General features: G+C 37.1%; 1 long non-coding RNA gene across 1 annotated transcript in view; it reads left to right on the top strand.

The window, feature by feature from the left end:
* LOC127383861 (uncharacterized) overlaps positions 1–26,260 on the top strand; it is a 144,828-nt gene that overhangs the window by 28,463 nt on the left and 90,105 nt on the right. The window contains exon 2 of the long non-coding RNA XR_007889321.1: positions 16,838–16,900. This is a non-coding gene — a long non-coding RNA (uncharacterized LOC127383861). The remainder of the gene's footprint in view (positions 1–16,837; positions 16,901–26,260) is intronic.

Raw genomic sequence — 26,260 nt, 5'->3', positions numbered from 1 at the left:
CACAACACTAACATCCTTTCTTCCTGACAGATCTTTTAACCATATCCTTTCACTGACAAGTTCACAGTGAGGAGGCTGCTGATGCACTGCAAGGAGGAAACAAATTGCTGTGAACAGTGAGAAAAACAAAGCTGCACCTTTCAAAGTGTGTGTTGGACTATGGGCTCTGTTATTAACCTTTGTGGCTCTTAGATCACAGACACAATTTTGTATTCATGTGTTTTTAGTTCAGTAGTAACAATATCTTAATAATAGAGGGGAAAAGTAAGTAATAAAAGATGTGGTGATGCTTTGTCAGGGCAGATTGTTTATTTGAATGATCTGTTATAACAAAGAATGCTTGTTAGAAAATTCAAATTAAATGTAGTGTGTTGAGGAGCTGGAATTTAACTATCAGGAAAAGTCTTCTCTTTTCACAAGCTTCTTAAACTGAGAGATGGACAGAGTGGGAGAACAAAAATTCAGCTAGGCCCATTAATCTTATTTGGATGGCAAAAATAAAGATGAAACTACCATTTTCTTCTCTGGGATTTGTTTGAACAGTATGGAGTAACAATGTAAAACACATTAGGCAGATCTGCCAGAAGGGAAGATAAAAACGCTTTAGTAAGAGCTGGACAAGATTCTTTTACCTGACAACAGGATTCTTTTTTTTTTTTTTCTTTTCCCCAAAATCTGCTTCTTAAAGAGCAAAATTCAGAGAAACTGCTCAGCAAGCTAGGATAGCTCTGTGTTGTTTTAGAGCAAACAAAACCATACTTCCAAAATTGCCATGCTGCTTGCTGTCTTAATTTTACTGAAGTTGAGTGGAATTAGCTAGATAAGATCTGTTTCACTCAATTACATTCTTATATGGGAGAAGCATCTCTTCAACACAGTCTAATTCTGCTCTCTTTTTCTAAGAGCAAAATAGCCCAGGTCTCATATTGCCTTATCCTGTATCTTCTGCAGCATGTATTCCAGCACAGGGATAAATGGCTGTTCAAAACCAGGGGTAAGGATCATAAGGCTTGCCATCTGAAAAGTGGATTTGAATAATGAATGGTCTTTCTTTTTTAATCAGTTTTCTCAAACCAGTCATCAGTAGCATCTCTAAGTAAGTTTGCCCTTGAACTGAGAGTAAGGATGATTAATTGCACAAATAATGTATTTTCAGTTTTATATATTTTGAGAAACTTTTGGGAAAAAAAAAATATAGAGGAAAAAAACAAGCCAGAAAAAAATCAGACAATCTGAACTTGAATGTGCAGTGTCTGGGGTGTACTTTTGCTGGCTGTATATTAATGTGTTTGATTCTGTTATGAAAATATGTATATCTTTCAGTGTAGTCATATTAGACACCATTCCAAGAATAAAATCTTCACCTTGTTGAAGCTGATACTGAAACATCTATTTTATTGGGTCATGATCCATCACCAGATTATTTTGCATTTTACAGACATGGATGGCATCTAAGACTCTCATACTAGCTGCAGATTTGTCCAATGTGTACTCTGTTGTGGCTTCATTTCAGGCCAAGTGCAGTCCCCTCTCCTCTGCCTTTTTTGCTAACAGAAATAGAATTCCACCTGCCAGATGGTTACTCACTGGATTTAGCACTACTTGCTGGAATCCAGGTGCTTTTTCTCTGCTTCATTCCTCTTCATCATCCTACACATTATGAAAATATTTAACTTGCCGTGTCCTATGTCATGTACAGGCAGTTCTTTGTTCTTTCAGATGTTCTTACCAGACAGTTATTATCCTTTGTTAAAGTTACAAGTTGTTGTGTTTTTTTTCCTAAAGTCCAACATACTGTCCATTGTGGAAGTGGGGTGTTATGTGGACAATTCTATAATCTATTACAGAATAAAGTGGCAGTGTTGAAGCTGTAGGGAAACAGAACTTATGTATACATTTAGTAAGCCTATATTTATTATTTCTAAGCTATAGCTTTTAATTTGAGACAATATTTCTTCCTCTGTTGTGCTTTGAAAGTTGACTTCACCTTGCCTGATATTGTCTCTTCCCTTGATGGCCTCTTGGAGGCCACATCCAGACTGATGTGAAAAGTGCATCTGGGCTGCAAAACTTCTGTTTAAACTTGTTTTTTTCTTTTTTCTTTTTTTTTTTTTCCTAAGAAAAGTCCTAAGACACATATTATTAATATTCCTTCAAAATTAGTCACGCTGAAGTGGAAGTCTAGAGAAAGATGAGGCTCTCTACACGTGTACATTTCCTAATGTACATGTATAACATAAGCAAGTTGCAAATGCAGCTCTGCCATACAAATATTTCCGAGTCAAGTTAAAAGTATATCCTCTAACCTAAACTTTTGTTCTGACAGCCTCCCCCTCCAAATTCCCAATTTCCCTGTGACTGCAGTAGCTATTTATACAAGCAGATATTTTTAATACTGCAAGAAAAATAATGGAATGATGTCAAACTATAAAATGGGAGACAATTTTTTTCATTTTTCTAGTCTCATGTTAGTACTTTGACTCAATGAGGTTAATAATTCCCTGCCTATGCTGCAGGTTAAAGGGTGGTACCTACAATTTTTCTGCAATAGTGAGACCTGTTTATGGAGACTACCCCTTGGTTTTGCAAAACATGAGGTGGTTTCTCACAAAGTTTTCTGTGTCTTGGACTACAATCTTACCATTTCTCTGAAAGTGATTATCTGTCTTTTGGTTTCTTTGGGTAAGAAGCCTATTTATATCCCTTTTGGTTCTGAGATCGTAAGTGCTTGTTACTCCATTTGTCATGTAATCACTTCCTTTTGTTGCAGCCTGACATTTGAACCACCCCTGCAGGCTTGAATGTAATTAATAAAAAATCTTCCGGTATATGCTTGCTCCAATGATTAAAAAAGAATTGAAAAAAAAAAAAAAAAGGCCAAAGCTTTCTCCGAGTCTGTAGTCAAGGCTGCAATTCAGTGGAGGGCCTGTGCTGTCTGCTGACCTGAGCTCTGTTCCAAACCCATGCCTAGCCAGAACTCTAGCCAGAATTTTTTCCACCCCGTGAGGATCTGGGGTACTTCTGGGGTGCTGGGCAGCCTTCTGTTCCTCCACTTACTCTTTAGCTGGTTTGCTTGTATATGTTAAGGTCATTTAAATCTCTTCACAAGAGGCTGTGAAAATATTTCAAATGCTCAGTTGCTTCTGAAGTTGAGAGTAGCATAGACACTTAAGCATGCCAGGCAGTGGTATAGCATGCTGCAAGGAATTCCTACATTCCAGAAAAAGGGAGTGTGCATCTGAGTTGTTTAGAAATGCAAGAAGCCAAAGATTGAATTGCAGCTTGGAACTTGGATCTTACATCAGTGTGTTTGTGTTTAAACATGTGTAAGTAGTTTATGTAACTATCTATCATTACAATGAAAGCTGTTGCAACTTATTCTTGAGTGAGACCTGACACATACAGATAGAAATTTGCTTCTGACACAGCAAGGAGATTACTGTTTGTGTGACACAGAAAGGATTACGACAATATTTTCTTGCTTGACTGCCTTATGGAGGAAGAGAAGGATCATGGCACGATGCCATAGAAACATGGAAATGATGGAAAAATTTTCTGCAACATTTTGATAATGACCTGGCATACATTATAATATTGTCACACTGCTGCTTTTGCTGTGGAACCAAGTCAGTTGTGAGCTAGTGGGTAGGCACAGTTCTTGAAAGGAGGGAGAATTATAACTTATTTGTGTATATATACTGTAGCAGTTTGAGTAAAATCAGGCATTCCAGTGGTGTGAAGGAAAAGGCCTGGCTGTTTAATAGAAATGCACATTTTGGATGAACTGACAAAGACATTCTATTACTTGAATGTGTACATTCCTTGTTTTTTTCCTTTAAAGAAGATGGACAGGAAATAGGGACACATTAGCATTAGAAACAGTATTGGGAGGAAAGGAAAATGGTCACAATGATTTATTATTACTTTTTATTTAATTAAAAGTTATCTATTAATATTTTTTCTTTTCTTGGTATTTAGTGTTATTTTACTGGGGACATAAAATGAAGAGTATTTGATAAATGGATCAGAAAAGGGTGTTTGTTTTCAGAGAAAGAAACTCCTTTTTTGGGGGGGAGGTTTTTTATTTTCATGGAAAGCTCCTTTGTGAGCTCTGACAACAGGGTTTGCCAGGGATCACCCAGAAATTCTGTTGCAGTTACATTAAGAAAACCAGTGCTAAGCTGAGAGTTTCCTCCAAAACTGCAGGGTTGTTGCTTTACAAATATCCAAGGTTACTTCTTTGAACCAAATCTCCCTTCCCTTCTTTGCCACAACTCTAAAGCAAGGCAGGAATACCAGCCCTTTTGTCCTGCACAGCTACAAGGGAACCAGTAATTTTAAACATTATTATTTACTAAAGTCAAAGCATATTTTTTTTTCCTATATTAAGTCTAGAGGGTTTGGGTTTTTCTTTCTTCTTTCCTAGCTGGAATGATCCTTACAACCTTCTTATATAAAATTCAACAAAGCTGCAGGAGTCCCAGTCAGCAAATCCCCAAAGTGCTGAGCAGAGAAGCTGCATGAAGGCTTTGGGTGGCAGACTTCTGTTTGGCTTCAGCCACCTTTGAGTCTTGTTCTCCAGGAGACTGGAGGACAACAGTGCATTACTGCAACATGTTTACTGGGGTCAGGTTGCTTCAGTGATGAAGGAATGTGGATGTTGTCACGTCTGTTTTTGGAGCTGGACGGAGAGTAGCTTATGAAAAACCCTCTGAGGTAAAAGTCCAGGGTTCTTGTATTAATACTATGAAACATCAGAGATATTTCCTAGGTGAATGATGTAACTTTATTCAGTTTGGGTTTTTTTTCCTGTTTGGTATCTAAAAAAATAAAATAATATTTGGTACAGGAGAGCAGGTAGAAATAGGAGTGTTAGTGAGAAGGCCAAGAGGCTGATGGCAGGAATGAGAAATAGACTGTAAAAACTGGTGGGAAAAAATTGTGCATATTGAAGAATCTTGTAACCTAGGAATTTTAGCAACAGTGGGAATAAAATGAGAGCTTGTATGGGATGGGAATAAAAGTAGCTTGTAAATATGGATAGGTCAAGCCAAATCTGAAGGGAAACCTGTCCGCAAATGTGGCATACCCCAGGGGAGCCTTACAAACACTATTAAGAAAATGGTTAATAAAAATCCTTGGTAGCACAACTCAATGTGTAGCTACAATGCCATCTCTGCTGCAGAAGAACTTATTAAACATGTTAAGTACCTGGTGCTGCTGGGTAGGTATGTGATGTGTAATCACTGTCCATGGTGGATTTCCCATTTATGTCAAGCTGAAGACCAGGACCTTTACATCTACAGGTGTCGTGTTAGGTTTGCTCTTGAGTTCCTTTCATAGATAGTAGGTCTTCGTCATTACAAAATACAGATAGAATCCTTCCTTTCCCCTCCTTTTTAATTTTCCACATTATTTCTTCTCATCCCTCTTCACTGTCTTGCACCATGGGTAGTTCAGAATTTATCTCTCTAGTGAACATCTAGTTACTTCAGACATTGAAGGGAGTGAGAGCCTTGAGAGATTATCCTGAAACTGAAGTCTTCCATGGAAAAATTGTTCATGGCTCAGAAAACTGCAAGTCAATTTTATTCAGTAAATTAGACTGTCTTATTCTGATTCTTACCCAGCCACAATATCACTAGCAGAGAATTTTATCATCTGTGTTTGGTTTTCTCTATTCTGCTTTTGCTGTCATGTTGTATTTTGCTGCTTTTGGGATGAAATGGAATCTGTGGTTGAGCCATTCAAGTAACAGAACTAATAGATTCTTACTAGAATTAGGGGTGTTTTGTGAAAGTTTTGCTAAGGGATGCAAATTTGGATTTTTCCTTCAAGTATGTCTGCAGATTTTTTGTAGTTTCTTAAATGGCCTCTTGTTTCCAATTCTTACATTCTGTTTCAGTACAAAAAACAGACAGCTTTGAACTGCAGAAGATTCTGCACTGCAGAAATGTTTGTAACACTGCAAATGTCACAGCTAACATCAGGACAGAAAATAGTGAGACTAGTTCAATGTCTCATTGCCACTCGTAAAGCCAAAAGACACCAAGTTGACTAAAATTGCCTGGTATATCCTGCTAAAGATAAAGAAAAACAGTATATTTCAATTTGAGGTTCCAGAGGGCTATATAATCTGTCATGGACAAAGGATGGTCTTGGAAGCTGTAATTTCCACCATTGACTTCATTTTTACTTTTGCCCTTCAAAATCCCAGGAAGAACAAGAAAAAAGATGCCCTGAAAATGCCAATGAAGAGTCACAGAACAACATCTATAATTTAAATCATTAATAGCCATCTCCATTATGCTGTAATTATTTATTGATTTTTATATAGTATGACCATTATGCACAGCACTCAGTGAACTGGTGTGGTAGTCAGCACATTTTAAAATCTCCTTATCTGACCTATTTTCATTAGCAGAAACCAACTATGTAATAACAATGAGAATCTAAATTGTTATAAATGAAAATTAAAGAAGAATGGGCAGAAATAATTGATAGAATGTGGTGCAGTATTCCTCTTGTTTTTCTTCTGAAAAAAACACATGAGCCCTATGAAAAAAAAGCTTCTGTAATATTTGTTTCTTTACAGTTGCTCCAATATCCCAATAGCCCATCTGATCTCATAGGCTATTGGACAGAAAGGCCATTATACGGATGCATCAGAGGACAATTCAAAATCAGTGTAATTGAGACAACCAGTTCATAGCAGCCTCTCTGTTTTGTTGTTGGTTTTTTTTCTTCTTTTTTTTTAAAGGCAGATAGTACGGAGAAGCAGTAATTTTTTAGTCCCACAAGCTAGATGTGAAGTACAGCCTGGAAAAAAGAGGTGATTTACCTCCCTAGTTTGTGGGGTACATAGTTTACCATTGGCTGAGCACCTCTTATTCACCATTTGAGTTTGACCCAAAGATTTTTACCCATTCTTGCTTCATATCTTTAAAGATAAATAATGAAAAACAGGACAATTTTGAAGCTATTTTTTTGTTGTTATTTTGGGGGGCAGTTAGTGTAATCATTTTTCTCCACTGGGCAGTATTGCAGTATTTCCTGTATGTATGCACAAAAATGTGTGGAATAATTTTATGGATTACAGAAATCAAGAAAGCCTGTATTCACTTTTGGAAATACTATGCGAGTAAGAAAATGTGGGTTTAGTATCTAAAATTATATTAGAGAAACTATGAATTAGGACTGAATGCTTACACAAAATAAAAGCTGTTAATAAAGTCAACAAATTCCTGTCACTGGAACTTGGTGTGGGACAATTACCCTTTACGAATTTTCAATAGCCCTTTCTTGTTGCTTCCACAAGTCTCTTGACAGACTATGTGTTTTTATAGAAATAAATCTTGGTCTGCTTTGTCACTCTCCTGCAATGACCTTAATCAAATAGATTAATGGATTTGAGGAACTTAGAGGTCTCAGACTTGTGCACTTGTTTTGTTTTCTACTTATGGTAATAGTGCTGAGACTAAAGCTACTCTCTTACTCTCTGCACAATAAGTACAGCTCAAGACTGCAGGCTGTGACTTCTTATGTACCCGTCATACATGCTAATTTTTGATTCACATCTCTTGTAAAATTTGCAGGGGTTTTGAGGATTTAAGAAACCTTAAAATAGAAGTGGAGAAGTTACATGCTGTCAGGGGTCAAAGCCCGTCCTCTTTACTTCTATAATGTATACAGGGCAAATAGACATTCCATTCTCTGGAAACTCAAATTGTCTCCTAGGCAAACACTTTAGCAGTATTCTTGTGGGCTTTTACCTCCAGAAGCTGTCATTGAAGACAAATCTACAGGCTATGAAAGAGAGAGCACAGGATCAGCCATCCAGTGTCCTTGCGGAATGACGAATATTTTTTGCTGAGTTGGAGGGGACGGAGGAGTAAAAGTATTGCCAGAAAGCACTTTTTTATGGTAACTGAAGTAATGAACTCAAATTAAAGGAATAAAATAAAGCTTTAGAGTGGAAGTGCCATTTCAGTTTTAACTAGTGTTGCTACTGCAAAGCTATAAATTAGAAGAGGGTAATCACATAGAAATAAAGCAAGAAAGGCAGAGTCCTTGGTAATAGGAAACTCTGAGAAATCCAACCTTTAATTGAAGTACATCCTGCACTAGAGTTGTTTTGCCTCTGCTCTCATCTGATAACGAACAGGGATGGCAGAAAGATGTGAGGAGCAACTTGCACAAGAGGGGGTGTGCTTTCCTAGCTCAGTAAGAAACTTATTTTTGCAAATGTTCAAATGTCTGGTTCTCTAATCTCGTAGATTGTTGGGAAATCCTGTGGCATGTTTTTCGGAGAGTGATATGTAGATAAATATATAGGTTGTCTCTGCAATAAACTTTTCTCTTTTCTACCTATGTTTTTTTACTTTCAGTTACTCCAGACCTCTCTAGAATTTCAGTATCTCAATGACTTTCAGTCACCAAAATACATATAATCTAGCTTGGCCTGTGCAGAACTCAATGGCCTGATCAATCTCATAGTATCTTTTTTCCTGCCCCCTTCCTGTTTTATTTTTTCATGAATAGAGACTCCTTTTCCAGAATTCATGGAAGGCTGAAGGATGCTAGACTGAGGGTGGAGAAAAACAGAGAAACTGTTCTTACAACAATGCAAAAAGGGAGAAAAAATTAAATGGGTCAATTAGTACTTTACTGGTAGTTTACAGGTAAGGGATAAATGATAGGCAAATCGTACTGAACAGAGAGGGAATGCATTTATTTTTATTTAGTTTTGCCATAAATGGAACCGAAAGAGATTCAAATACAACCTCACCAACTTTTTGTTGCTCTGTAGGTCATTACCACTGCTTCATTGTTAATACTCGGAAGTGCCCAATCTGGGCAAGAGGATACCTATAAACCTTAACAGCTTCTTAACTCAGCTTCTTTTTAAATCCCAGGAAGTAATGCACACCACTAGTTTAGAGCTTGCTCTGCTTTACTATGTAACAAAATGCTATATTTTCCCTAGAAACAATCTTTCATCTCAAAGCATCCTTTTGTATTTCAATTGCTTTGGAGGCTACAGATGAGATTTCCAGCTTGTGTGTATTCCTGTAAGTCTCTCAAATGAGGCCACTATGCCTATTTACACTTGGTGAGAATGTGTTCCTGGATGTAAAGTACCAGATAGATACTGTCTTACAACTGACTTGTGGTTAATACACAGTTAAGGGAAGAATGAAAATGGAACAAACTCTGATAGCCAGTAATATGTGGATATCTGTAATGCTGCAGGTAAAATTCAACTTGGTCAACTTTTGGCACTTTAGCTGAGCAGCTCAAAATCTGATGCATACAAGGATGACTGTCTACTAGACCTGCTTCCTTCCTGTGGTGAAGCAGAAATACTCCTATAGTTCTAATGTCACAAATAAAATGTGCTGCTCAAGGTCAAGTCGTTCTCATCACAGAAAGCTGCTAAGTGTCTTGTAAGTGGATGCCGTTGCATAATTGATTTCAGATAACTCCCTATAACTGGTTTCATCTTAGAAAATGTGAAGTTACTTTGTAGACACAAGTCTAAACTTTTTGAAGGAGCAATGAAGGGACTTCAGTGAGTTTCTGGCTAGGATTTGTCATTTGCTGCTGCTGATTGATTTAATCAGGGTATCTCTGAATGGACTTCTAGTCACCTTATGATACAGCACTTGTTTTGTTTGCATGGGAAGGGTTACAACTCTGCTTCTAAGTAGCTAACCAGGCATCACTTCTCAACACAGCTTGATCTCTACTTATGTTTTCAGTAACTAAATGAAGTGTAAAAAAATAAGCTTTTGTAGTTTAAGTTTTCCACTTTGCTCATCAGAACCTGGTGTAATGCCACTGCCTAGTAATTCTGTCCAAATGGTGCCTGAGATTTATAGACTTACAGACTTGATTCATAATAGCTGTCAGCTTTATCCTGCAACACATCATGATAAAGCAATAAATAAGAAACTTATCTTGTATTGAAAGAGACATCTTTTGAGGCACAACTTCTAAAATTTGAATGGAATCTAAAAATGCTTAGAGATCATGATTGTTAATGACTCCTGTATCTCTGCACATACCATATCTACTCTATTGCAACATCTTCTACTTATTTACTCAGTATCAGACCCAAGACATATCCATCTATTGTTTCATCCCAATACTCCTGCCTGCAGTAGTGTGAAATTTCTTAGAAGCCCCACATGCAGTCAGCAGCAGGGCCTCACTGCCCTGCCTTTGTGAGAGCTAACAGGATCACAGCCCAGGATCAAAAGGCTTCAGTAAATCAGTAGTCACAAACCTGCCTTCATAAATCTCTGTGCAGAGAGGAGTTACATAGGGACCTCTGTGCAGGGTCTTAGAGATAGGTCTCATTCATAAAAGGTTTTGACTGCTTATTGTGGTAGATACATTACTTCTTTTGAAAGAGTATCAATGTTGTTTTGAGCAGCCTTTATCAAGCTGTTTGTGCTGAGCTTTCAAGAGATAAGACGTTCATCTGCCTATCACATTGTCACAACTTCTCCCACCAGCTCCATTCAATTTAGTCTTTATATTATTTCTCATACAGTAAAAAAAAAAGGGGGGGGGGGAAGGGTGGGGAAGAAAAACCTATCTTTGCAGTGGAAGGAGGGAAAAGAACCCCCATCTTTTCAGTGGCGAGGAACTGCTGAGAAAGGTGAGAGAATAGTTTATTTTGCCTGATCTCCCTGAAGAATTCAGATAGCAATGTATCTCTGTTTTCAAGGGGTAAAGATCTAATGTATGAATGTTTTTTCTGGGCAACCCCATGTTTTGTGCCAGAAGGAACAGATTTACATGGACAGCTCACACATGGATCCTGATTACTCTTGGAAGTGTGCAAATATCTTATGTTCAGATATTAGGTGCCTGTTCACATCTCCTCTGGTCCTCTTAAATCTTCATGTAGAGCTAATTCCATCTAATTCAGAGACTGCTTTCAAATTATTTGCCTTTAATCTTCCCCAGGTTATCCTCAGCTGCTGGAAAGCAAGCAGAAAATGTTCCTCCTCTGCTTGCTGTATCTCTGGTCAAAAGGTTTTCTCATTGGGTTGCAAAGCCAGATTTATTTCAGCAGGGGGTCTTGGTTGGTCTCTGCATGGCAGATGGGCAGAAGTACCAGGTGTACTTGCTACCCTGTGTGTCAGAGTGCCTCCCAGGTGCCAGCCGTGCTCTTTGTGGAGAGGTGGCTCATCTCTGAGGGCAGCGATAACAAACCTGATGTGACCAAGTGCAGGTCAATGCTACTCGGGGCCCTGCTGTAACAGCTTGCGGGACCACATTGCAATAGATCATCCTTTCTTATCTGCTCCATTTTTTCTTGAGGAAATAAATCACTTGGCTGTAGGTGAGAAGCCATGTGGCTTTGACACAGTTTTCTTCTTAAAGGGAAAAAGCTTATGGAGAGATGGAACAATGCTGTGCTCTTGATTTGCTGTTGAATTTGGAAAGGATTTAAAGTAGGATAAAATATGTATTTATAAAGTGTGCAAACTACAATGCCTAAGCTAATGTGTTTTAAAACTGGAATGTACATAGGACAAGTTGTACTTGAGTATATGTTACTCTGTGATTGTGAGCCCTTGACTCAGGTTCCTTTACAATTTACTTACTAGAGAACACAAAGGAAAATTACACTTTTTTTTACTTAAGAGTTTTTTGCCTCATAAAATGATAGTAACTGTTTTTTTCCACATATGCCTTTCTGCACCTGAAGAATCTGCTCAGTAGAGTTAGAGCAGAAGGAAATCTTGTCCTAGGAAATTTCTGATTGCTCTGCTTACATTAATCATGAAGTCATGGCAACTAATACAAGTAATTTAAACAGTGAAAGGAAATGAAGAGTGAAAATTAAAGATTCTTAGCACTGCAGTGACTAATGTTGAATGGCTCAACAAACGAACAATCTCTGTTTCAGTATGCAGGTTTCTTGGGGGTGAATTAGAGCATGTCCATGAAGTCAGGTGCATTCATGTTTCAGAAGCAAGGACAAGCCATGCCCTTGCTCATACTTGGCAGAGCAGGTACTAGCTTGGGTCCCAAATCTTTATCACTCTTTTATTGGCAAAACTCTGTGTTAAGTCCACCTGAGCGGTAGGGCTTACTACTATAGTAGTCACACCAGTCTGGTATGAGGGTCTAAAGCCTATGTTTGGAACTGGCCCTAAATCTTTATGTAAATTTAACTCCTGTGATCCTGTAAAAAATCTGGGTTTGTAACATCTTATTCCACCATCTTTTTCTTTAATTGATCTTTTGTCTTTTTCCTTTAGTTGCTTTTCAATATTAGACAGAAGGGGAAAGGAAAATTACAGCTTGCTGAGAATATCTTATAATTGGATTTTTTAAATGGAAAATTATTGAAGTGTGAGTGTTCTTCTAGTAATGTTCCTTATGTGGTTTTTACAGCAAGAAATTTTTAAAAGACAAAGTAGTAGTATTATAACAAATAGCCGTTTCCTGTGGCTGCATTATTGCAACATTGGGATATAATTTACAAACCCAACTGCTTCATAGTTTAGCCTTGCTGACCCTAAAGGGCTGAGGCAGGTGGCTTTAAAGGATCTGCTGGATGTAAACAAATTGTTGATGATAAGAGATTTTTCAGGAGAGGCATTTGTGTCAATTAACTGCGTATAAATAGTGCTTTGTTACAACATGTAGTAAGTTGATGATATTTAGCTTTTTCTTTTTTTTATAAACTCTTCTCTGAATAAAAAGGTGACCTCTATGTTGCTTTAACTGCAAAACCTAACACTTATGTAGCAGTTCTAGTTTCAAATTTGTTTTCCAGTTTAACTGTATTTTATTTGTGAGAATTTACTATGCTTTGGCTTAGACTATGGAGTTAAATTAATTTTACTTATGTATTTATGAGCATGCCAGTGTGTCACTGGTATGGAGTCTACACTAACTTGTGGGATAACTGTTTCTGGTGGATAACAAGTCCTCCCCATTCAGCTTTCCAGCTGTCATGATAATAATGGGTGCAAAAAAAAAAAAAGAAAGAAAGCAGGAGATGTGAAATACTTAAAATAGTTTTGTCACAAGTACAATGCAGGGAAGTGGGTGAAAAAAAGCTGCTTGTATGCAGATGCTTGTGTTGCAGGTTCTGTGTTCGTGTATCTACATGCATGTAACATTTGAAATAATGTTCTGTGTTTATATTACATCCCCATTTTACTTATAATGAGTAAAACTCTTGTATATCTATTTCTATCTTTACATTTAGTAACAAATTAGGCTCTACTGTTCTTTCTTACTTCAGAGAGTTAACAGGACTAATATGCATTCTAAAGGACTAAAGAGCCAAGACATTTCACTAGGCAGACATTATTTTGTTAAAGAGACAAGGAAGTTAAAGAGAAGTCAATAAGCAAATTAATATCTTTAAAAAAATTAATTTATTGATGGACATACCAAAATGTATGGCTTGGCTGATGCGCGCTTGAAAATGCTGAAGGTTCATTTGGGACAGTATTTTGTGGTAATGAAAATCTTACCATGAAATAGAATTTGGTTGTGGTTGGTTTTTTTTTTTATTATCTTGTTTGTGGTTTGGGGTGTTTTTTTTTGTTTGGGGTTTTTTGTTTGTTTTTTTGGTGTGTGTGTTTTTGTTTGGTTTTTAAGTTCCTCTAGCAAATTGTTTTATGATTGTCTGGTTTTGAGTCTCTTGGTACAGCCAAAGGGCTGGTCTACCCTCTTCTTTGAATTACCCTGTAGCCATTATAAATGCATCCAGCTCCTTTTAATACTCTTTAGCAAACTATGATGGTTTTTATCCTTTTCATTGTCTTCCTATGAACTCCTCGTGATTCGTATCTAATTGGACTCCCAGAAGTTAATGCAGTAATAAGCATGCAGCTTCACTCTTGGAACCTGGAAATTTAACCTAGAGTTGAGGCAAATTGTGAACTTTAGCATAAACTCATGGGAGAAGTTTAGTCTGTATTATGGATCTGATTACACTGCATAACTTTCCTTCAATCTTAAAAACAAACTAAATTTTAAAGATTTTCTTTAAAAAACAAAATCAGTTTTGAGGAACTTCCATATGCTTTCTTGAAAATGTCCATGTTTTCTGATCAAGTGTAGTCAATTGGAGAATTCCTGCTTCTGTCTGATCCAAACATGTCCCATATGTATGCACTTATCTCTCTCTCTATAGGAATACATACATGCACATGTGCTGTGTTTTTAATTACATCATCAAGCTCCAGTTTTCCCTGATCCTGAAAATAGGTAGGCCAACCGTTTAGGTTATTTTGTTCCAGATGTCTTAGCCTGTGACTTTCCAAATTGCATTTTGGTGGTAATTTCTGCTCATGTTTCTAATCCCTCTAATCTGGAGATTTCATTATCATGCTGTTTATTGTCTTCCTAATAATTATTAGGAGTATTAAATAGGACTAGCAATAATGCTTCCAAGCCTCATATGCTTGTCATTTAATATTATCTTTTGTTTGCACTTCTTAAGCCATCTTTTACTTTGTAGGGTAGACCTCATCTGCAACCTGATGAGAATTAGCTGAGAGTAAATTTATGCAACACAGTTTAATAGCCACATATTTTAAATCTGCTTAAGTGCCTTCATCTACTAATTTTGTTTTGTCAACAAAAATAGTAATGCAGTCAACTCAGTCTCAAAGAGTCTGTCTGTTACAAGATAATTCTCTTCTATAGTTTTGGTTTTGTGCATTATGCTGGTTCATAGAAGTTTTATCTGTTTGTGGCAGTCTGCTCAAAATAAAAATGTGAAGTTTTGCCTCAGTTCTCCAATATCAGAATTCTGATCTCAGAAGAATGTATTATGTTCTAAAATGTAATAATTATTCTAAACCTAAACTAAAATTATTAGCTGTGTCAGCACATAAAATGATGTGTTGGCAGGTTTCTGGACTTGTAAAGAGTGTTACATGGAGAGGATAGAGGTATTCACAAGAAATCCAGAAGTTTGTCTTCACTTCTGGTGAAACAAGAGGAACTTAGTATCTGAGAATATTCTTTCCAAAGCAGCAGATTAATTTCAACAATAGCTGCAAGTCAACAAGAACAATGTGAAATGTTCAGAAAGTCTTATGAAAAGTTATCAGGGAAAATTTTATTCCTGCTTGTGGGGACTGACACCTCCTTCATACAGTTGTTTGCCAGAACTATCTTATACAACTGGCTGTTACTGATTTGTGAAGATCTGACTTACAGAAGGCTAGTGTTTATTGTTGAGACCTCTTGTTGATAGTCCAGGGGGTCCTTTGGCTCCTTCAATAGGAAGAATTTCAGAACTGGTGTATATGAAAATACTAATTAGGAATCCAGTTTTTCCTGCCTGCTTGCTTGAGATGTAGCTATGACAGAGTTGTATGCTTCTGAGAAATGTGCTGCGAAGAAGCATGATTCTTTTCACTGTAGCAGGCAGATTTTTGAGTTCTTGATAAAGTGTGAAAAAGCATCTGAATTCTGACTGGCTTTACTTTCTGCTAAAAAGCATTGTATTGTTGTAAAACCATATTTCACAGGACAAGTTTTTCATTGGTGGTATCCATCATAGGGCAGGAAAAAGTGTTTTCTCAGGTCTTGGTTTTCTAACTAGCTCCCATTGAGTTACTCTTGTTTTCCAAATCTGGATGCCTTCAGTTGTGTTGGACCAGTCAGAGATCTAGAAAGCAGCAAGTCAGGACAAGACAAAATTACTGTTTTTTTTGTCAGGGTCACTCTATTCCAGTTACACACTTCTGAGGCCCTTTTCCCTTCTCACAGTCACAGGCATCCATTGCTAAACTGAAGGGATAATATGGATGTTTTGTAGTAGTGTGCACATCTTACACATTGAACAGCCACAGAAGTGGCAAGACCTCTTTAATTGGTTCATAAGACTGGTCAGAACATGCAGCACGTATAATCTTCCATAGGATTTAACCAAAATAGCAGTGGAAGAAGTCCTTCAGAACTTTGCATAATGCAATTTCAGGCCTTTTCTTCCAGATTAACAGGCCAAAGTACAGAAAGGAAGGAAAGTAGTGATCTAACCTATTGTCTCTGCGAACTACAACTAAAATATCATCAGAGTCACAATCTTAATTTTTTGTTCTTCCTTTGCTTTTCACGGACTCTGTGTTTAGACATCTCAACTTATTTAGAGACTGTAGCTTCAGTTATTTTCTTTTGTAAATTTGAAGATGTGAGTTTTTGAATAGCCTGTGGGTTTACTCCACTGTAAAATTAAGAAGATGAAATGGTGCTTTTTGTTCATATCTTTGTAAACTGGCTTAGCTAGAGCTTATTAGTGCTAATTAGAGAGAGGAAATCTGGTTTCATTAAAGCAAGTAGTGATAATATTCAGTTAGTTATCGACCTTTGGGGATAGCAGTAATTTCCTAAGAGAATAGATGAATTTTTGAAGAGCTTCTGATACCCTACAGTACACAATTTTGTTTCAGGCTCTACATCTGCCTGGATTTGCTCTGGCTTTTGTTAACACAATTGAAATACTATACTAAAATAAGGAATTACGGTTCTGTATCGGGCATTGTAACATACCCTCATTCTTAAATTCTCCTGGACAGGAAGGGAAGGGCAATGCTTGCCTGCATTGTTTTAGAAGCACTGTGCAGGGTTTTTTAAACTTTCCCTTCCATGAAGTTACTTACCAGGTGTAACCTTTTCCAGGTTTCTTTTACACTTTATTTGCTACTTTTAAGGTATGTATATTGGTGTTCTTAACAATGCAAAAACTATGGGGGGAAAAATAGTGTTTTCTAACATTAGCTAAGTGTATTTCTTAGTCATGAAAGGAAAAGTTTTAAAGAATTGCCTTTTTTTTTTTTTTCAGATTCTGTGAGAAGAATGCAGTGTATGGAAGATGCAACCAAAGATTGACTTCAGTTCAAACAAGGTACCACTTTTTTACTTACATGAGTTAAAGCTATAGGAGAATTTAATTCTTGAAGATAAAACAATTTGTTAGTTTATAATATGCTGCTGCATTTTTCTTGTTTGAAATAAGTGTATGTATTTTCCTCATGTCTTCTGCTATTCCAAGTGAATTCAGTGAGACTTCTGGGTTTTATTTATTTATTTTTGTATTATGAAGCTGTTTCACATAAAGGTAAGCATTCTACTAATGAACACAAATGTAGATTGCAGATGTTTCTGAAATGAACAGTCTTCAAACTGTTGCTACAGATATCAATGTGTGGGTTAATAGATGAAATACTGTTTTGTCAAGTTGCAACAGTCACATCAAAATGCCCCAGAATCATCACAGTCCAAATAAACTTCAGTCACAGAGTATCTCTTTCAGAGATAAGTATATTGATGTTACATTTAGCTAATTTAACTTTATTAATACGTGGAAGTCTTAGCTATAAATGCTGATAAGACCAGGATAATTTGTTGCAGTGCGTGTGATTTCAGTCCTATTTTATTTTGCTGAATTGAAACGTACCAACAGGAGGCAGTGCCACGGGTGTGGTGGCATAGAACACAATGCAGAAGACTTGGTAAAAACACAAGATATTCTTTGAAGTACACTAACCATATTAATAAATTCACTCTTCCTAGTTTTCTCTGTATTCATCCCCAGAGTTTTATCTAGTTTTATATATTTTAAGCATAGAATTACCCCTTTAGTTTTCGTGCTCCAAGCAATCTTACTTCAGTCTTAATTCAGTCTTCCTTCCCAAACTTGTATGATATTACCCAATTAAATGGAAAAATGCCTTATAAGAAACATGGGGAAAAAAAAAAAATCTCTCTATGTAAAGAACTGCAGAAAATGTATGCCAAAGGTAGGGAGGATAGAGTAATAACACTGTAAGATATATCTATGCCCATATAGATTAACTCATCAAGGTATTTGAGCATAAGAACAGAAGAATCTGTAGAGTCAAACCAAAGGTCTAGCTAGCTTAGCATCCTTCTGAAAGGGAAGCCAATATCACCAAAATCAAATGCATATAAGGACAGAGAAAATCCATAAAATGGTATACAAGGATAGTCTCACAGACTCCAAAAACTTACAAAATAGTGACTTGGTATTCAAAAGTTCTCAGCGGATTTTTCTTCCATGAAGTTTATACCTTACTGTCTAAAATATGTAGTTTACAATTAATAAAGGTGTATGAGATTTATGTTGGAGGTTACACACACTTGAAAGTGATAAGAGTAATTCACTGCAGTGTATACGTATTTGCCATGGTCTTTCCCAAATTTCTCTTTATAAATAGTTAATCTCTGCATTTATACTTTAGGAATGACAAATGGGCAGATGATGATGCATGAAACCTTTCAAATCTCCAAGTAATAATTATGCTGTAGCTTTCCTAGACTTGTTTTCTTCATATCTTACACCTGTTTCCAGGTCATGCATGGCTTATTGTTTGTTTTTTTTAACTGAACCATGTTCTGTGATGTTAATTAGAATGAAGATATGAAACAAGAATAGTAATATAGCTTGTATGTACAGTTTGAAAGCATATTTTTAAGCAAATTGCTGCATTTTTTGGCAGGGAAAGCATAAGAACATATGGCCATGTGACTGAATGTAAAATAGTTAATTAAGTCTGTAACTTTTCTGACCTTGTCTTAGAATTAAGGTGAGAAATGTCATAGATTTGTATAATTTCTACTGTGATTATCTAGTCTGACCTTTCAAGTTAACATGAGCCACTGAATTACTCTGCATGCTGGCTTTAAATCCAATACCTTTGCTCGAATCAGTCTAGTTATTGTGTTTAAACCTATCCAATCATGATTTCAAAGTGTGCAATGATGGAGAATCCTGGGTAAGCTTTTAATGCCTCTTACCGTAATAAATGTGTCTCTTATTCCTGATCTGTATAGGCCTAGCTTCAGTTGCAATTATTTCAGCTTTATTCTGTCTTTGCCACATTGAAGAGCTTTTTCTGCCATCAAATTCTGCTATCCCTTCAAGTCCTTATTCACCATTATGAGGCTTACCCTCATCTACACTTCTAGGATAAGCAGCTTTTTGAATTTTTATTTCAAAATCTTAAGTATTTTTTTATTTCTTTCTAAATATTTTTTTCCCCACAGTCTTATTAAGAGCTGGGCATCAGAAATATATGTAGCTTTCCAACAAGGCTTTCTCTATAGACAAGTACAAAATTGAAATACCTCTTCACAATCCAAGTGTTTCTCTGCTTGTGTGTAACTCTTCCAAGTTGTCACAGGGAGTCAACACTCAGTCTCCCATATTTGAATGTCTGATACATGCAAATAGGTATGAACATTCTGTCCTAGCTGCAGCTTCACAGCTAAAGAAAGGCACGTTTCATTCCTTTTATCAGAATCTTTCAAGACATTAGAAACTTGTGTCAAGATCTGAGGTATTTAGAGATCTGCTGTATCTATGGTTTTGGTCATGGGTCTACATCAGTGTTACAAAAGATATAATCTTGCCAGACTCTTTCAAATGAAGTCAAAAAAGGAACTAAAGTAAGAGAAAGATGTGAAAAAGTTGGTAGCAGGGGTGCGAGTTTCATACTGTGATTAAAGTTTGGCAGAACACGATGGAAATGGTGATACCGTCTGCTCTCTTTGTATATCCATTTGATTACATCCTCTTAGGATCAGGGAAAGCTTGATACCTTTGTGGACTTTTGACAGCACTTGATGGTAGATGAGTGGCTTGGAGGGTAAATTTTGCTCCTTTCTTGTGAGGAATAATGGTGACATGCTAAGTTTTCACGCTTTTGAAAAAAGGGAAGGAAACCTGAAGATTCTAATGAAAGATTTCATCCTGCCATTTTATTCAACAAGCTGCAAACAACCTCTTAAAGGCAGAGGTTAAATTTGATGTTATTTAGCTCCGTTTGCAGGCACAATATCATTCCAGTATTTCCAGGTGGCTGCAAAAAACCAAGCATATTCATAGGTCCACTTCTTCAGGATGAGATAGTGCACTTTCTTGTTTTCAAAACGAGAAGTTTTTTTTTTTCAGAGGACCGCTCTGGAAAGTGACACACATTATGATAGATGATAGAACTAAGGAACTGGCTTTGCTATTAAAGCACAAGAGATATGTGGAGGATTATATGAGTTTACGTGGTCACTGAATTGTGCAGTGTAACCTGCACAACAGGTGAGCAACATGTCAGTGAGCAGTGTAGCTGCTTATACAAAATTCCAAGATGCTGCAGACAATGCTATGCCCGTGCTATGAATATGGCAGAACATCAGTAGCAGTTGCCAAAACAAGACTTCAGAGAAGATGAGCTTGAGGCTATAAATACTCATTGTTATGGTCATCTTTCAAAGTTGGCAGCGCAGCACTCGTACAACGCCATCCAGCTCAGTAACTATCACAAGAATGCTTCAGACAGCTGTGTCTTAACTCAAACAAGTGACTAATCTCTTTTCTGGAATTGCATGTCCTGAAAATGTTTCATGATGAAACATTTAATTTCCACAGAATGTTTGGATATCTTGTCAAATTAGTGGTCTTGCTACTGTGATAAGTGAAGCTCAAAGTGGCAGATAAAACTGGGTTTTTATTGTAGGTAAAGGCAGAGAAGCCATCTGAAAGCTTGTGTCAAGCACTTGGAGACTGGTTTGTGAAAATGAGTCTCTCCTCTGAAATGTGGGCATGTTGAGAAGCACTTCTACACCCTGTACTTACAAGGATAAATTTTTTTTCCTTTTTTTTTCTTTTGTTACACCTTCCCAACCCTTGTCACAGATTTTGAGATGCTTGTGAAAAGTAAATATGGAGTGTTTCATGTAAATGCTTATTGTTTCCAGGTTTATATGGATTGCATTCTAGTTAAGCAATAGAAATGGAGTCTAAGTGGTGCATATCCAATTGCTTGAGCACTAGTATATGTAAAAATAATGTGGTAGATTATTTTCTTCTTATGGTAAGGTTCAGAGGCACCTCGTTCTTAACAACAGGAAGGCATTGAACTGGATAGCTTGCTGCTGGGAAGCATTAGACTCTTATGTCATAAATGTACTGGGTTTTTATTATTATTTATAAAAATAAATTATTTTGTATAAATCATTTAAAAAAACATAAATGCGTATGGTCAGGCTTCATTATTTGAATGCTGTGGTGTGTATTTGGTCCTTGATGAACTCAATAAGAGTGTCTGACTCTAGGTAGATTTAAATATGTAGACAGAATAATGTTGTTTCCCACTCTATTTTCCTCTTGATTGGATAAGGGCAATGTTGTGATGTGGCATTATAGAAAATGGGAAGAGTTATTTAAATGGTGTGCTTTCTGCTGTAAAAATAAAAACATTACTGCATACATGACCCTTCTTTTAGTTAAACTTACTTTTTAGAGACAGAATTGGTGCCATTTTGCAGTCTCTTTAATAGTATAATTAAAAAAAACACTTTATACAAAAAGTCTGTTTATGTGATCAGTATAATTTTCTCGGGTTCTGTGTTTCTTAGAATGAGTATACTCATAGTCATTGCACCTGGCTCAGTAATGCTGTTTCTGTCTTTCATGATCTGCATCACCTTCAAGGCTTGTTAGTGTGTTAGCTATCTGGAAATTGGGTGATTTTGCTGTGCCCAAATAGAGATAAGTGTTTTCTATGTTCATTTTTCGCCAAACAATGTTGAGACTGAGTTATAGGCTAAGTAGTTTGTATGATGGAAGGTGTGTGTGCTTGCACTGAGAACGAGCACTGTAAGGTGAATTCGAGCTCAGAGTGTAGGCAGTGACTAACAGTGACTCCTGGGAAATGAACTTGAAACATGTGCAAGTGTTGTGGACTTTCAAAAACTTTGACATTGTTGGATGACCCCAAAGTGGATCAGTTTTCTGTGACTGGGTAGTAGTATTTTGTTTGACTATAGTCACCATTCTATTCCTAAAGGATTACCCAAATTTGTCAAGATGTTTGGATACAGAGAGGAAGCCCTTGTTTATTCAGTAGTTGTTAAAGACACAGTTTTTAGAACAGGACAACAGGAGTTATGTTGTAAATCTGGCTCTGTGTGTGCAGTACATAGCTGAATTATTTCTATTATGTTAATACCATTATAGGAATAACAAAAAAAATCTTTCTTCTACTGATAGTAATAAATTATAACTGGCCATACAAAATGGAAATACATCTAAGGTTGTGATGTTTAAAGTGTAAGTTTGCTTTAGCTGGTTTTGCATTTTAGGTTTACATCAACACCCTCCCTTTAGCGATGCCTGTTGCATAAATCCCTTTAGAAAAATAAGCATCCTTTCTCCTACTTTTAAGTTGTCTTTTGTATTAGTGTGTGTCTGGTGAATTTGCCTGTGGGGAAAAGGATAGACTCTTCTCCAGCTGGTGTGTGCAGTGGCAAGATCAAAGCTGGGAAGCTGTGGGCTATGAGCATGAGGACAGTAGCAGAAGGTGAGTGGGCAGAAGCATTCTGAGCATGTGATAGAGGGGCTCCCAGCCTGTGTGTGACACAACTCACTAAAGGGCAAGGATCTGACCTCTTGGACACAGCTGGGCATCTGTGCTACACAAGCATCACCACTGCCTCATGGAAATGTGTGCAAGGAGACTTTCTGCTGAGAGGTGTCAGGAGTACTGATGTAGTGGAAGGTGGCTAAATACTCCTTTCCAGTTGCTGAACAGAAGAGCAAGCAATAAAACTATCTGTTCTGAAACAAAAAAAATATATTTTTATTCAACCATATGCCAGTATTTTTTCACTGTACTTCTAGTTTTGAAGAGGAAAGAAGCTGGAATTGGTACTGATTTCTAACAGACTAAAAATATCAGAAAGGGGTTGGATTAGCTTTAAGTTGGTGCCAGTAGAGGAGGTTCATGTCTAGTTCTTGTTTTCTTAAAAAACAAACACAAAATACAACCCACAAGACTATCTGCTTACCTTGGTTTTTTGTTTAAAATCATTAAACTGTAAATGTAATAGAATTTAGCAAAATTACCCTCTGTAGAGCTAAATAGCCTAGATATAAGGAAATATAAATCTCTTATCTTTACACCAAATGGGAGAATCACATACAGAACTGATCCCCTGTGTGCAATAGTAAATAAAATGAATGGTATATATTGTCTGCTGGGGAGGAAAATGGAAAACTAAACTTTGAGATGTTGATGTTGAATCTGTTTTCTATCAAATTATTCCCAGAAATTCCAATTTGTAACAATGATGGGACAGTCCAAGAGAAACATCATGGTTTTAATGCTAAATTCTCATCATCTTGCATGTCTTTCAGAATTAAAGGGTAAACACAGAAACTACCAGTATTTTGTATGACACATTGAATATGTGATCTGGTGACCACGCAAGCAAGAGAGCATCTGATTCTAGGTACTTCTGAGAAAGGTGTAAAACCATCTGTACTAGGCAACCATGAAAGAACTGAGCCCAACATAAAACGTTCTTCAGAGTCCCAATGGGATTCTTGAACTTCAGCCTTGAAGTGAAGGCTGCTTTCTCCTCCTATGATCCTCTGCTTAGTACTCAGTGCTTTAGCTCTTACGCTTCAGGTAAGTAACACTGTTGCAAACCTCAATATATTCTACTTGTCAGCAAAAGTTCCCAGGAATGAGGTCGTTAACTGTGAATAGTGTGTGAGTGTTACAGAAAGCAAAAACAACAGGAGGGGAAAGATGTTTGCTTCTGTTGTACTGCAAGCATAGATAAGGACAGTGTTAGTGAAGGAGCAGAATTGTTCAGAAGAGGAAGAAAAAGAGATTTACTTGTTCAACAAAAACTTTTCTGCCTCTGAGCTTCCTGTAATCTCTGAGGGAAATGAATTGTGGTTATTTAGTTTAGGAGACTTACATTTAAAGACTGCAATTGCCGTGGGGATAGTGTGAAGTACAGGGGAGTAGGAAGCCTCTAAGTGTATAGAATATTACTAATTTACAGCACACACACAATCTTTTGATTACCAGGCTCACTTTTTCCACTAAATGGTTTGATTGCTCATTGGTGTGTGCCAGTAGACATGTGATTCACATCTTCTAATTCATGCTTCCTATCAGAAGCACAGATTGATGGTGCCCTACAGGAGCCTGAGTCTTTATGTCTCTGTGGAAACACCATCGTGCTTCACGAGTCCTCTCGGGTTTGTGCTATCTAGACCTGTGAGTTTCCTTGCCTGCTGTTTCAAATTCAGTACAGTGCCTTAGTTTTCTGTCAGCTTCCGGCAGTACTACTGAAACACACCACACATTTGGAAAGGTACACCACACATTTGGAAGGGTGCACCCCACTTCCTTTCCCTGCTCTCTCTCCCTCTGAAACAAGGGGAGAAAATGAGAGAGGGAGGAAATAACTAGTATTGGAGAAGCGTGGTTCTAGAAAGTGCCGAAGGACACATCCTTCCCTAACTGATTTAGCTACCAGCAATGGTTACAGGTGTATTAGAGAAAGCATGAGCTCCAGAAAGATAACCTTCCACAGTAGTTAAAACCTATGTTCCTGTAAAATAACAAGACAGCTACACCAAGCAGTAGCACTATCCTTGTCTGCAAAACAATTTTGAGGTTTTTCAGCCCTTATTTGCAAACCAGAAAGCTGAGCAGGAGTCAGGGCACTCTTTAGAGGCAGTCTAATATCCTCTGTGCATGTATACAGAACAAATCATTAACAAATGATGAGTCCTATGTGCCACAAGAATGTGCTGAAATGGACTGTGTTTCTCTTTTTAGAGTAGGTCTGTATCTGGTAGCAGTAGGACAAACTTACTTCTTAATAGACTTCTACACTGAGCTGGAGTATTCCTGCCAGTGGTGAAAGGGCAATTAATTTAGCCCTGGTCTTTTGGTATTTGTAATAGGATCCCTTCCTGTGTCATGGAAGCTCCTTAAATGGAAGGGCTTTTCCTGTAACCGCGGATCTGAGGGAAGTCTGAATTCAGGTGACAGGTCTAAGAGGCTCCTCTGGGAATCTGCGGGTTCTTTTTAGGATATCTTTTTAACTCATGAGTGGAAGAAAACATCAAAAGAAAAGAGAATAGTGCCATAGCAGGGAATGGAATTGTTGGCACAGATTGACTGAAGCAAGGCATGCATAATGAATCTTATAAATTAAGACAATTAGTAGAGTGGGTAATTTTTTAAGACTGTAGAAATGTCAGCAAATGTTCTTGGAAAAACAAACAGATTTAAAAACAAACAAAAAACAAATGGACTTTTCCTTCTTTTGGGAAATGTATTTTTAAATTCATTACTCTCTCCCCTCACTTCACATTTCTGAAAAGTACAGTTTTAGAACAAATTTGTCCTGCTGGTGCAGGCTATTATTTTAATGCATTGTAATCTTGAAAGGCATGCAGAGACAATATAGGAGAATCAGTCAGTTTCTAACATTCTACAATCTACTAATTGTTATATATGTATATTGTGATTACAATTGAGGTCTCATTTAAATGACAAAACCAAAAATCCACATACTAGAAAAATTCCTTGGTTGAGTGGTTAAAAAATACTAGGTGAAAAATGTTCATTGACCAAGTTCAGTATCAGATTTCAGAGCATTTTAATTAATGCAAGATACACTGAATGAAAAGAAGGAAGGATGAAAACTGAACTACATCAGGAAACGTTTGTAGAAGTACTATTAATTGCTCTTCTGTAGAATTAAAATAAGGGTCATATTAAATGGACTAGGGAGCTAGATTGATGGTTTTTTGTGGGATGGGCTTTGAATTTTTTTCCTCAGTGACTGATCTGTGTCATCTTTATCAGATGAACTGAAAAAATTCTGTCTAAAACCAAGAAGAACTGCTGAGAATTCCTCCTTTTCTGCCACCTTGTCTCTGTTAACCGAATAAAAACTAGGCAGACCCCAATTATGCTTAAGACCCTATTTTATTTTCTCTCTCAGATTGTTTTGCTTTTCTGAGAGTCTTGGAAGGACCTTGACCTTCAGAGGTTTGGTGAAGAAAGACTATGCTTGTGCTGTGGAGTTCATGGAGTACTTTGACCTGCTCCCCTGATCTTGACTCTAGATCTTCTGAAGTGCAGTACTACTCTGTCTTTGCTTACATGTCCAAGTTTTCCAATGGAAACTTAATGTCCTGGGCAGCAGGTAACTAGCTTTTGACAGCTAGTTAAGACTCCAAAGTTGTGAAATACTCTTGGGTCCTTCAATGTTTGCAATGGTTTAAGAGCCTCTATCTTTTTCTTCCTAAAACATCTCACTTGCAGCACAGATTATTAATTTTTGGAGCACAGAAGAAATAATAATGTGGTAAGTATGGAAATAGAGATCAAAACAAATTAGTCAGGCATCTTGTCCGAATGGGAAGTTAAAT

The sequence above is a fragment of the Apus apus genome, chromosome 4 (assembly GCF_020740795.1).
Source record: "Apus apus isolate bApuApu2 chromosome 4, bApuApu2.pri.cur, whole genome shotgun sequence".
In the NCBI taxonomy this organism is placed as follows: Eukaryota; Metazoa; Chordata; class Aves; order Apodiformes; family Apodidae; genus Apus; species Apus apus.
The sequence above is the reverse complement of the archived record's forward strand: the minus strand, read 5'-3'. Positions and strand labels throughout refer to the sequence as shown.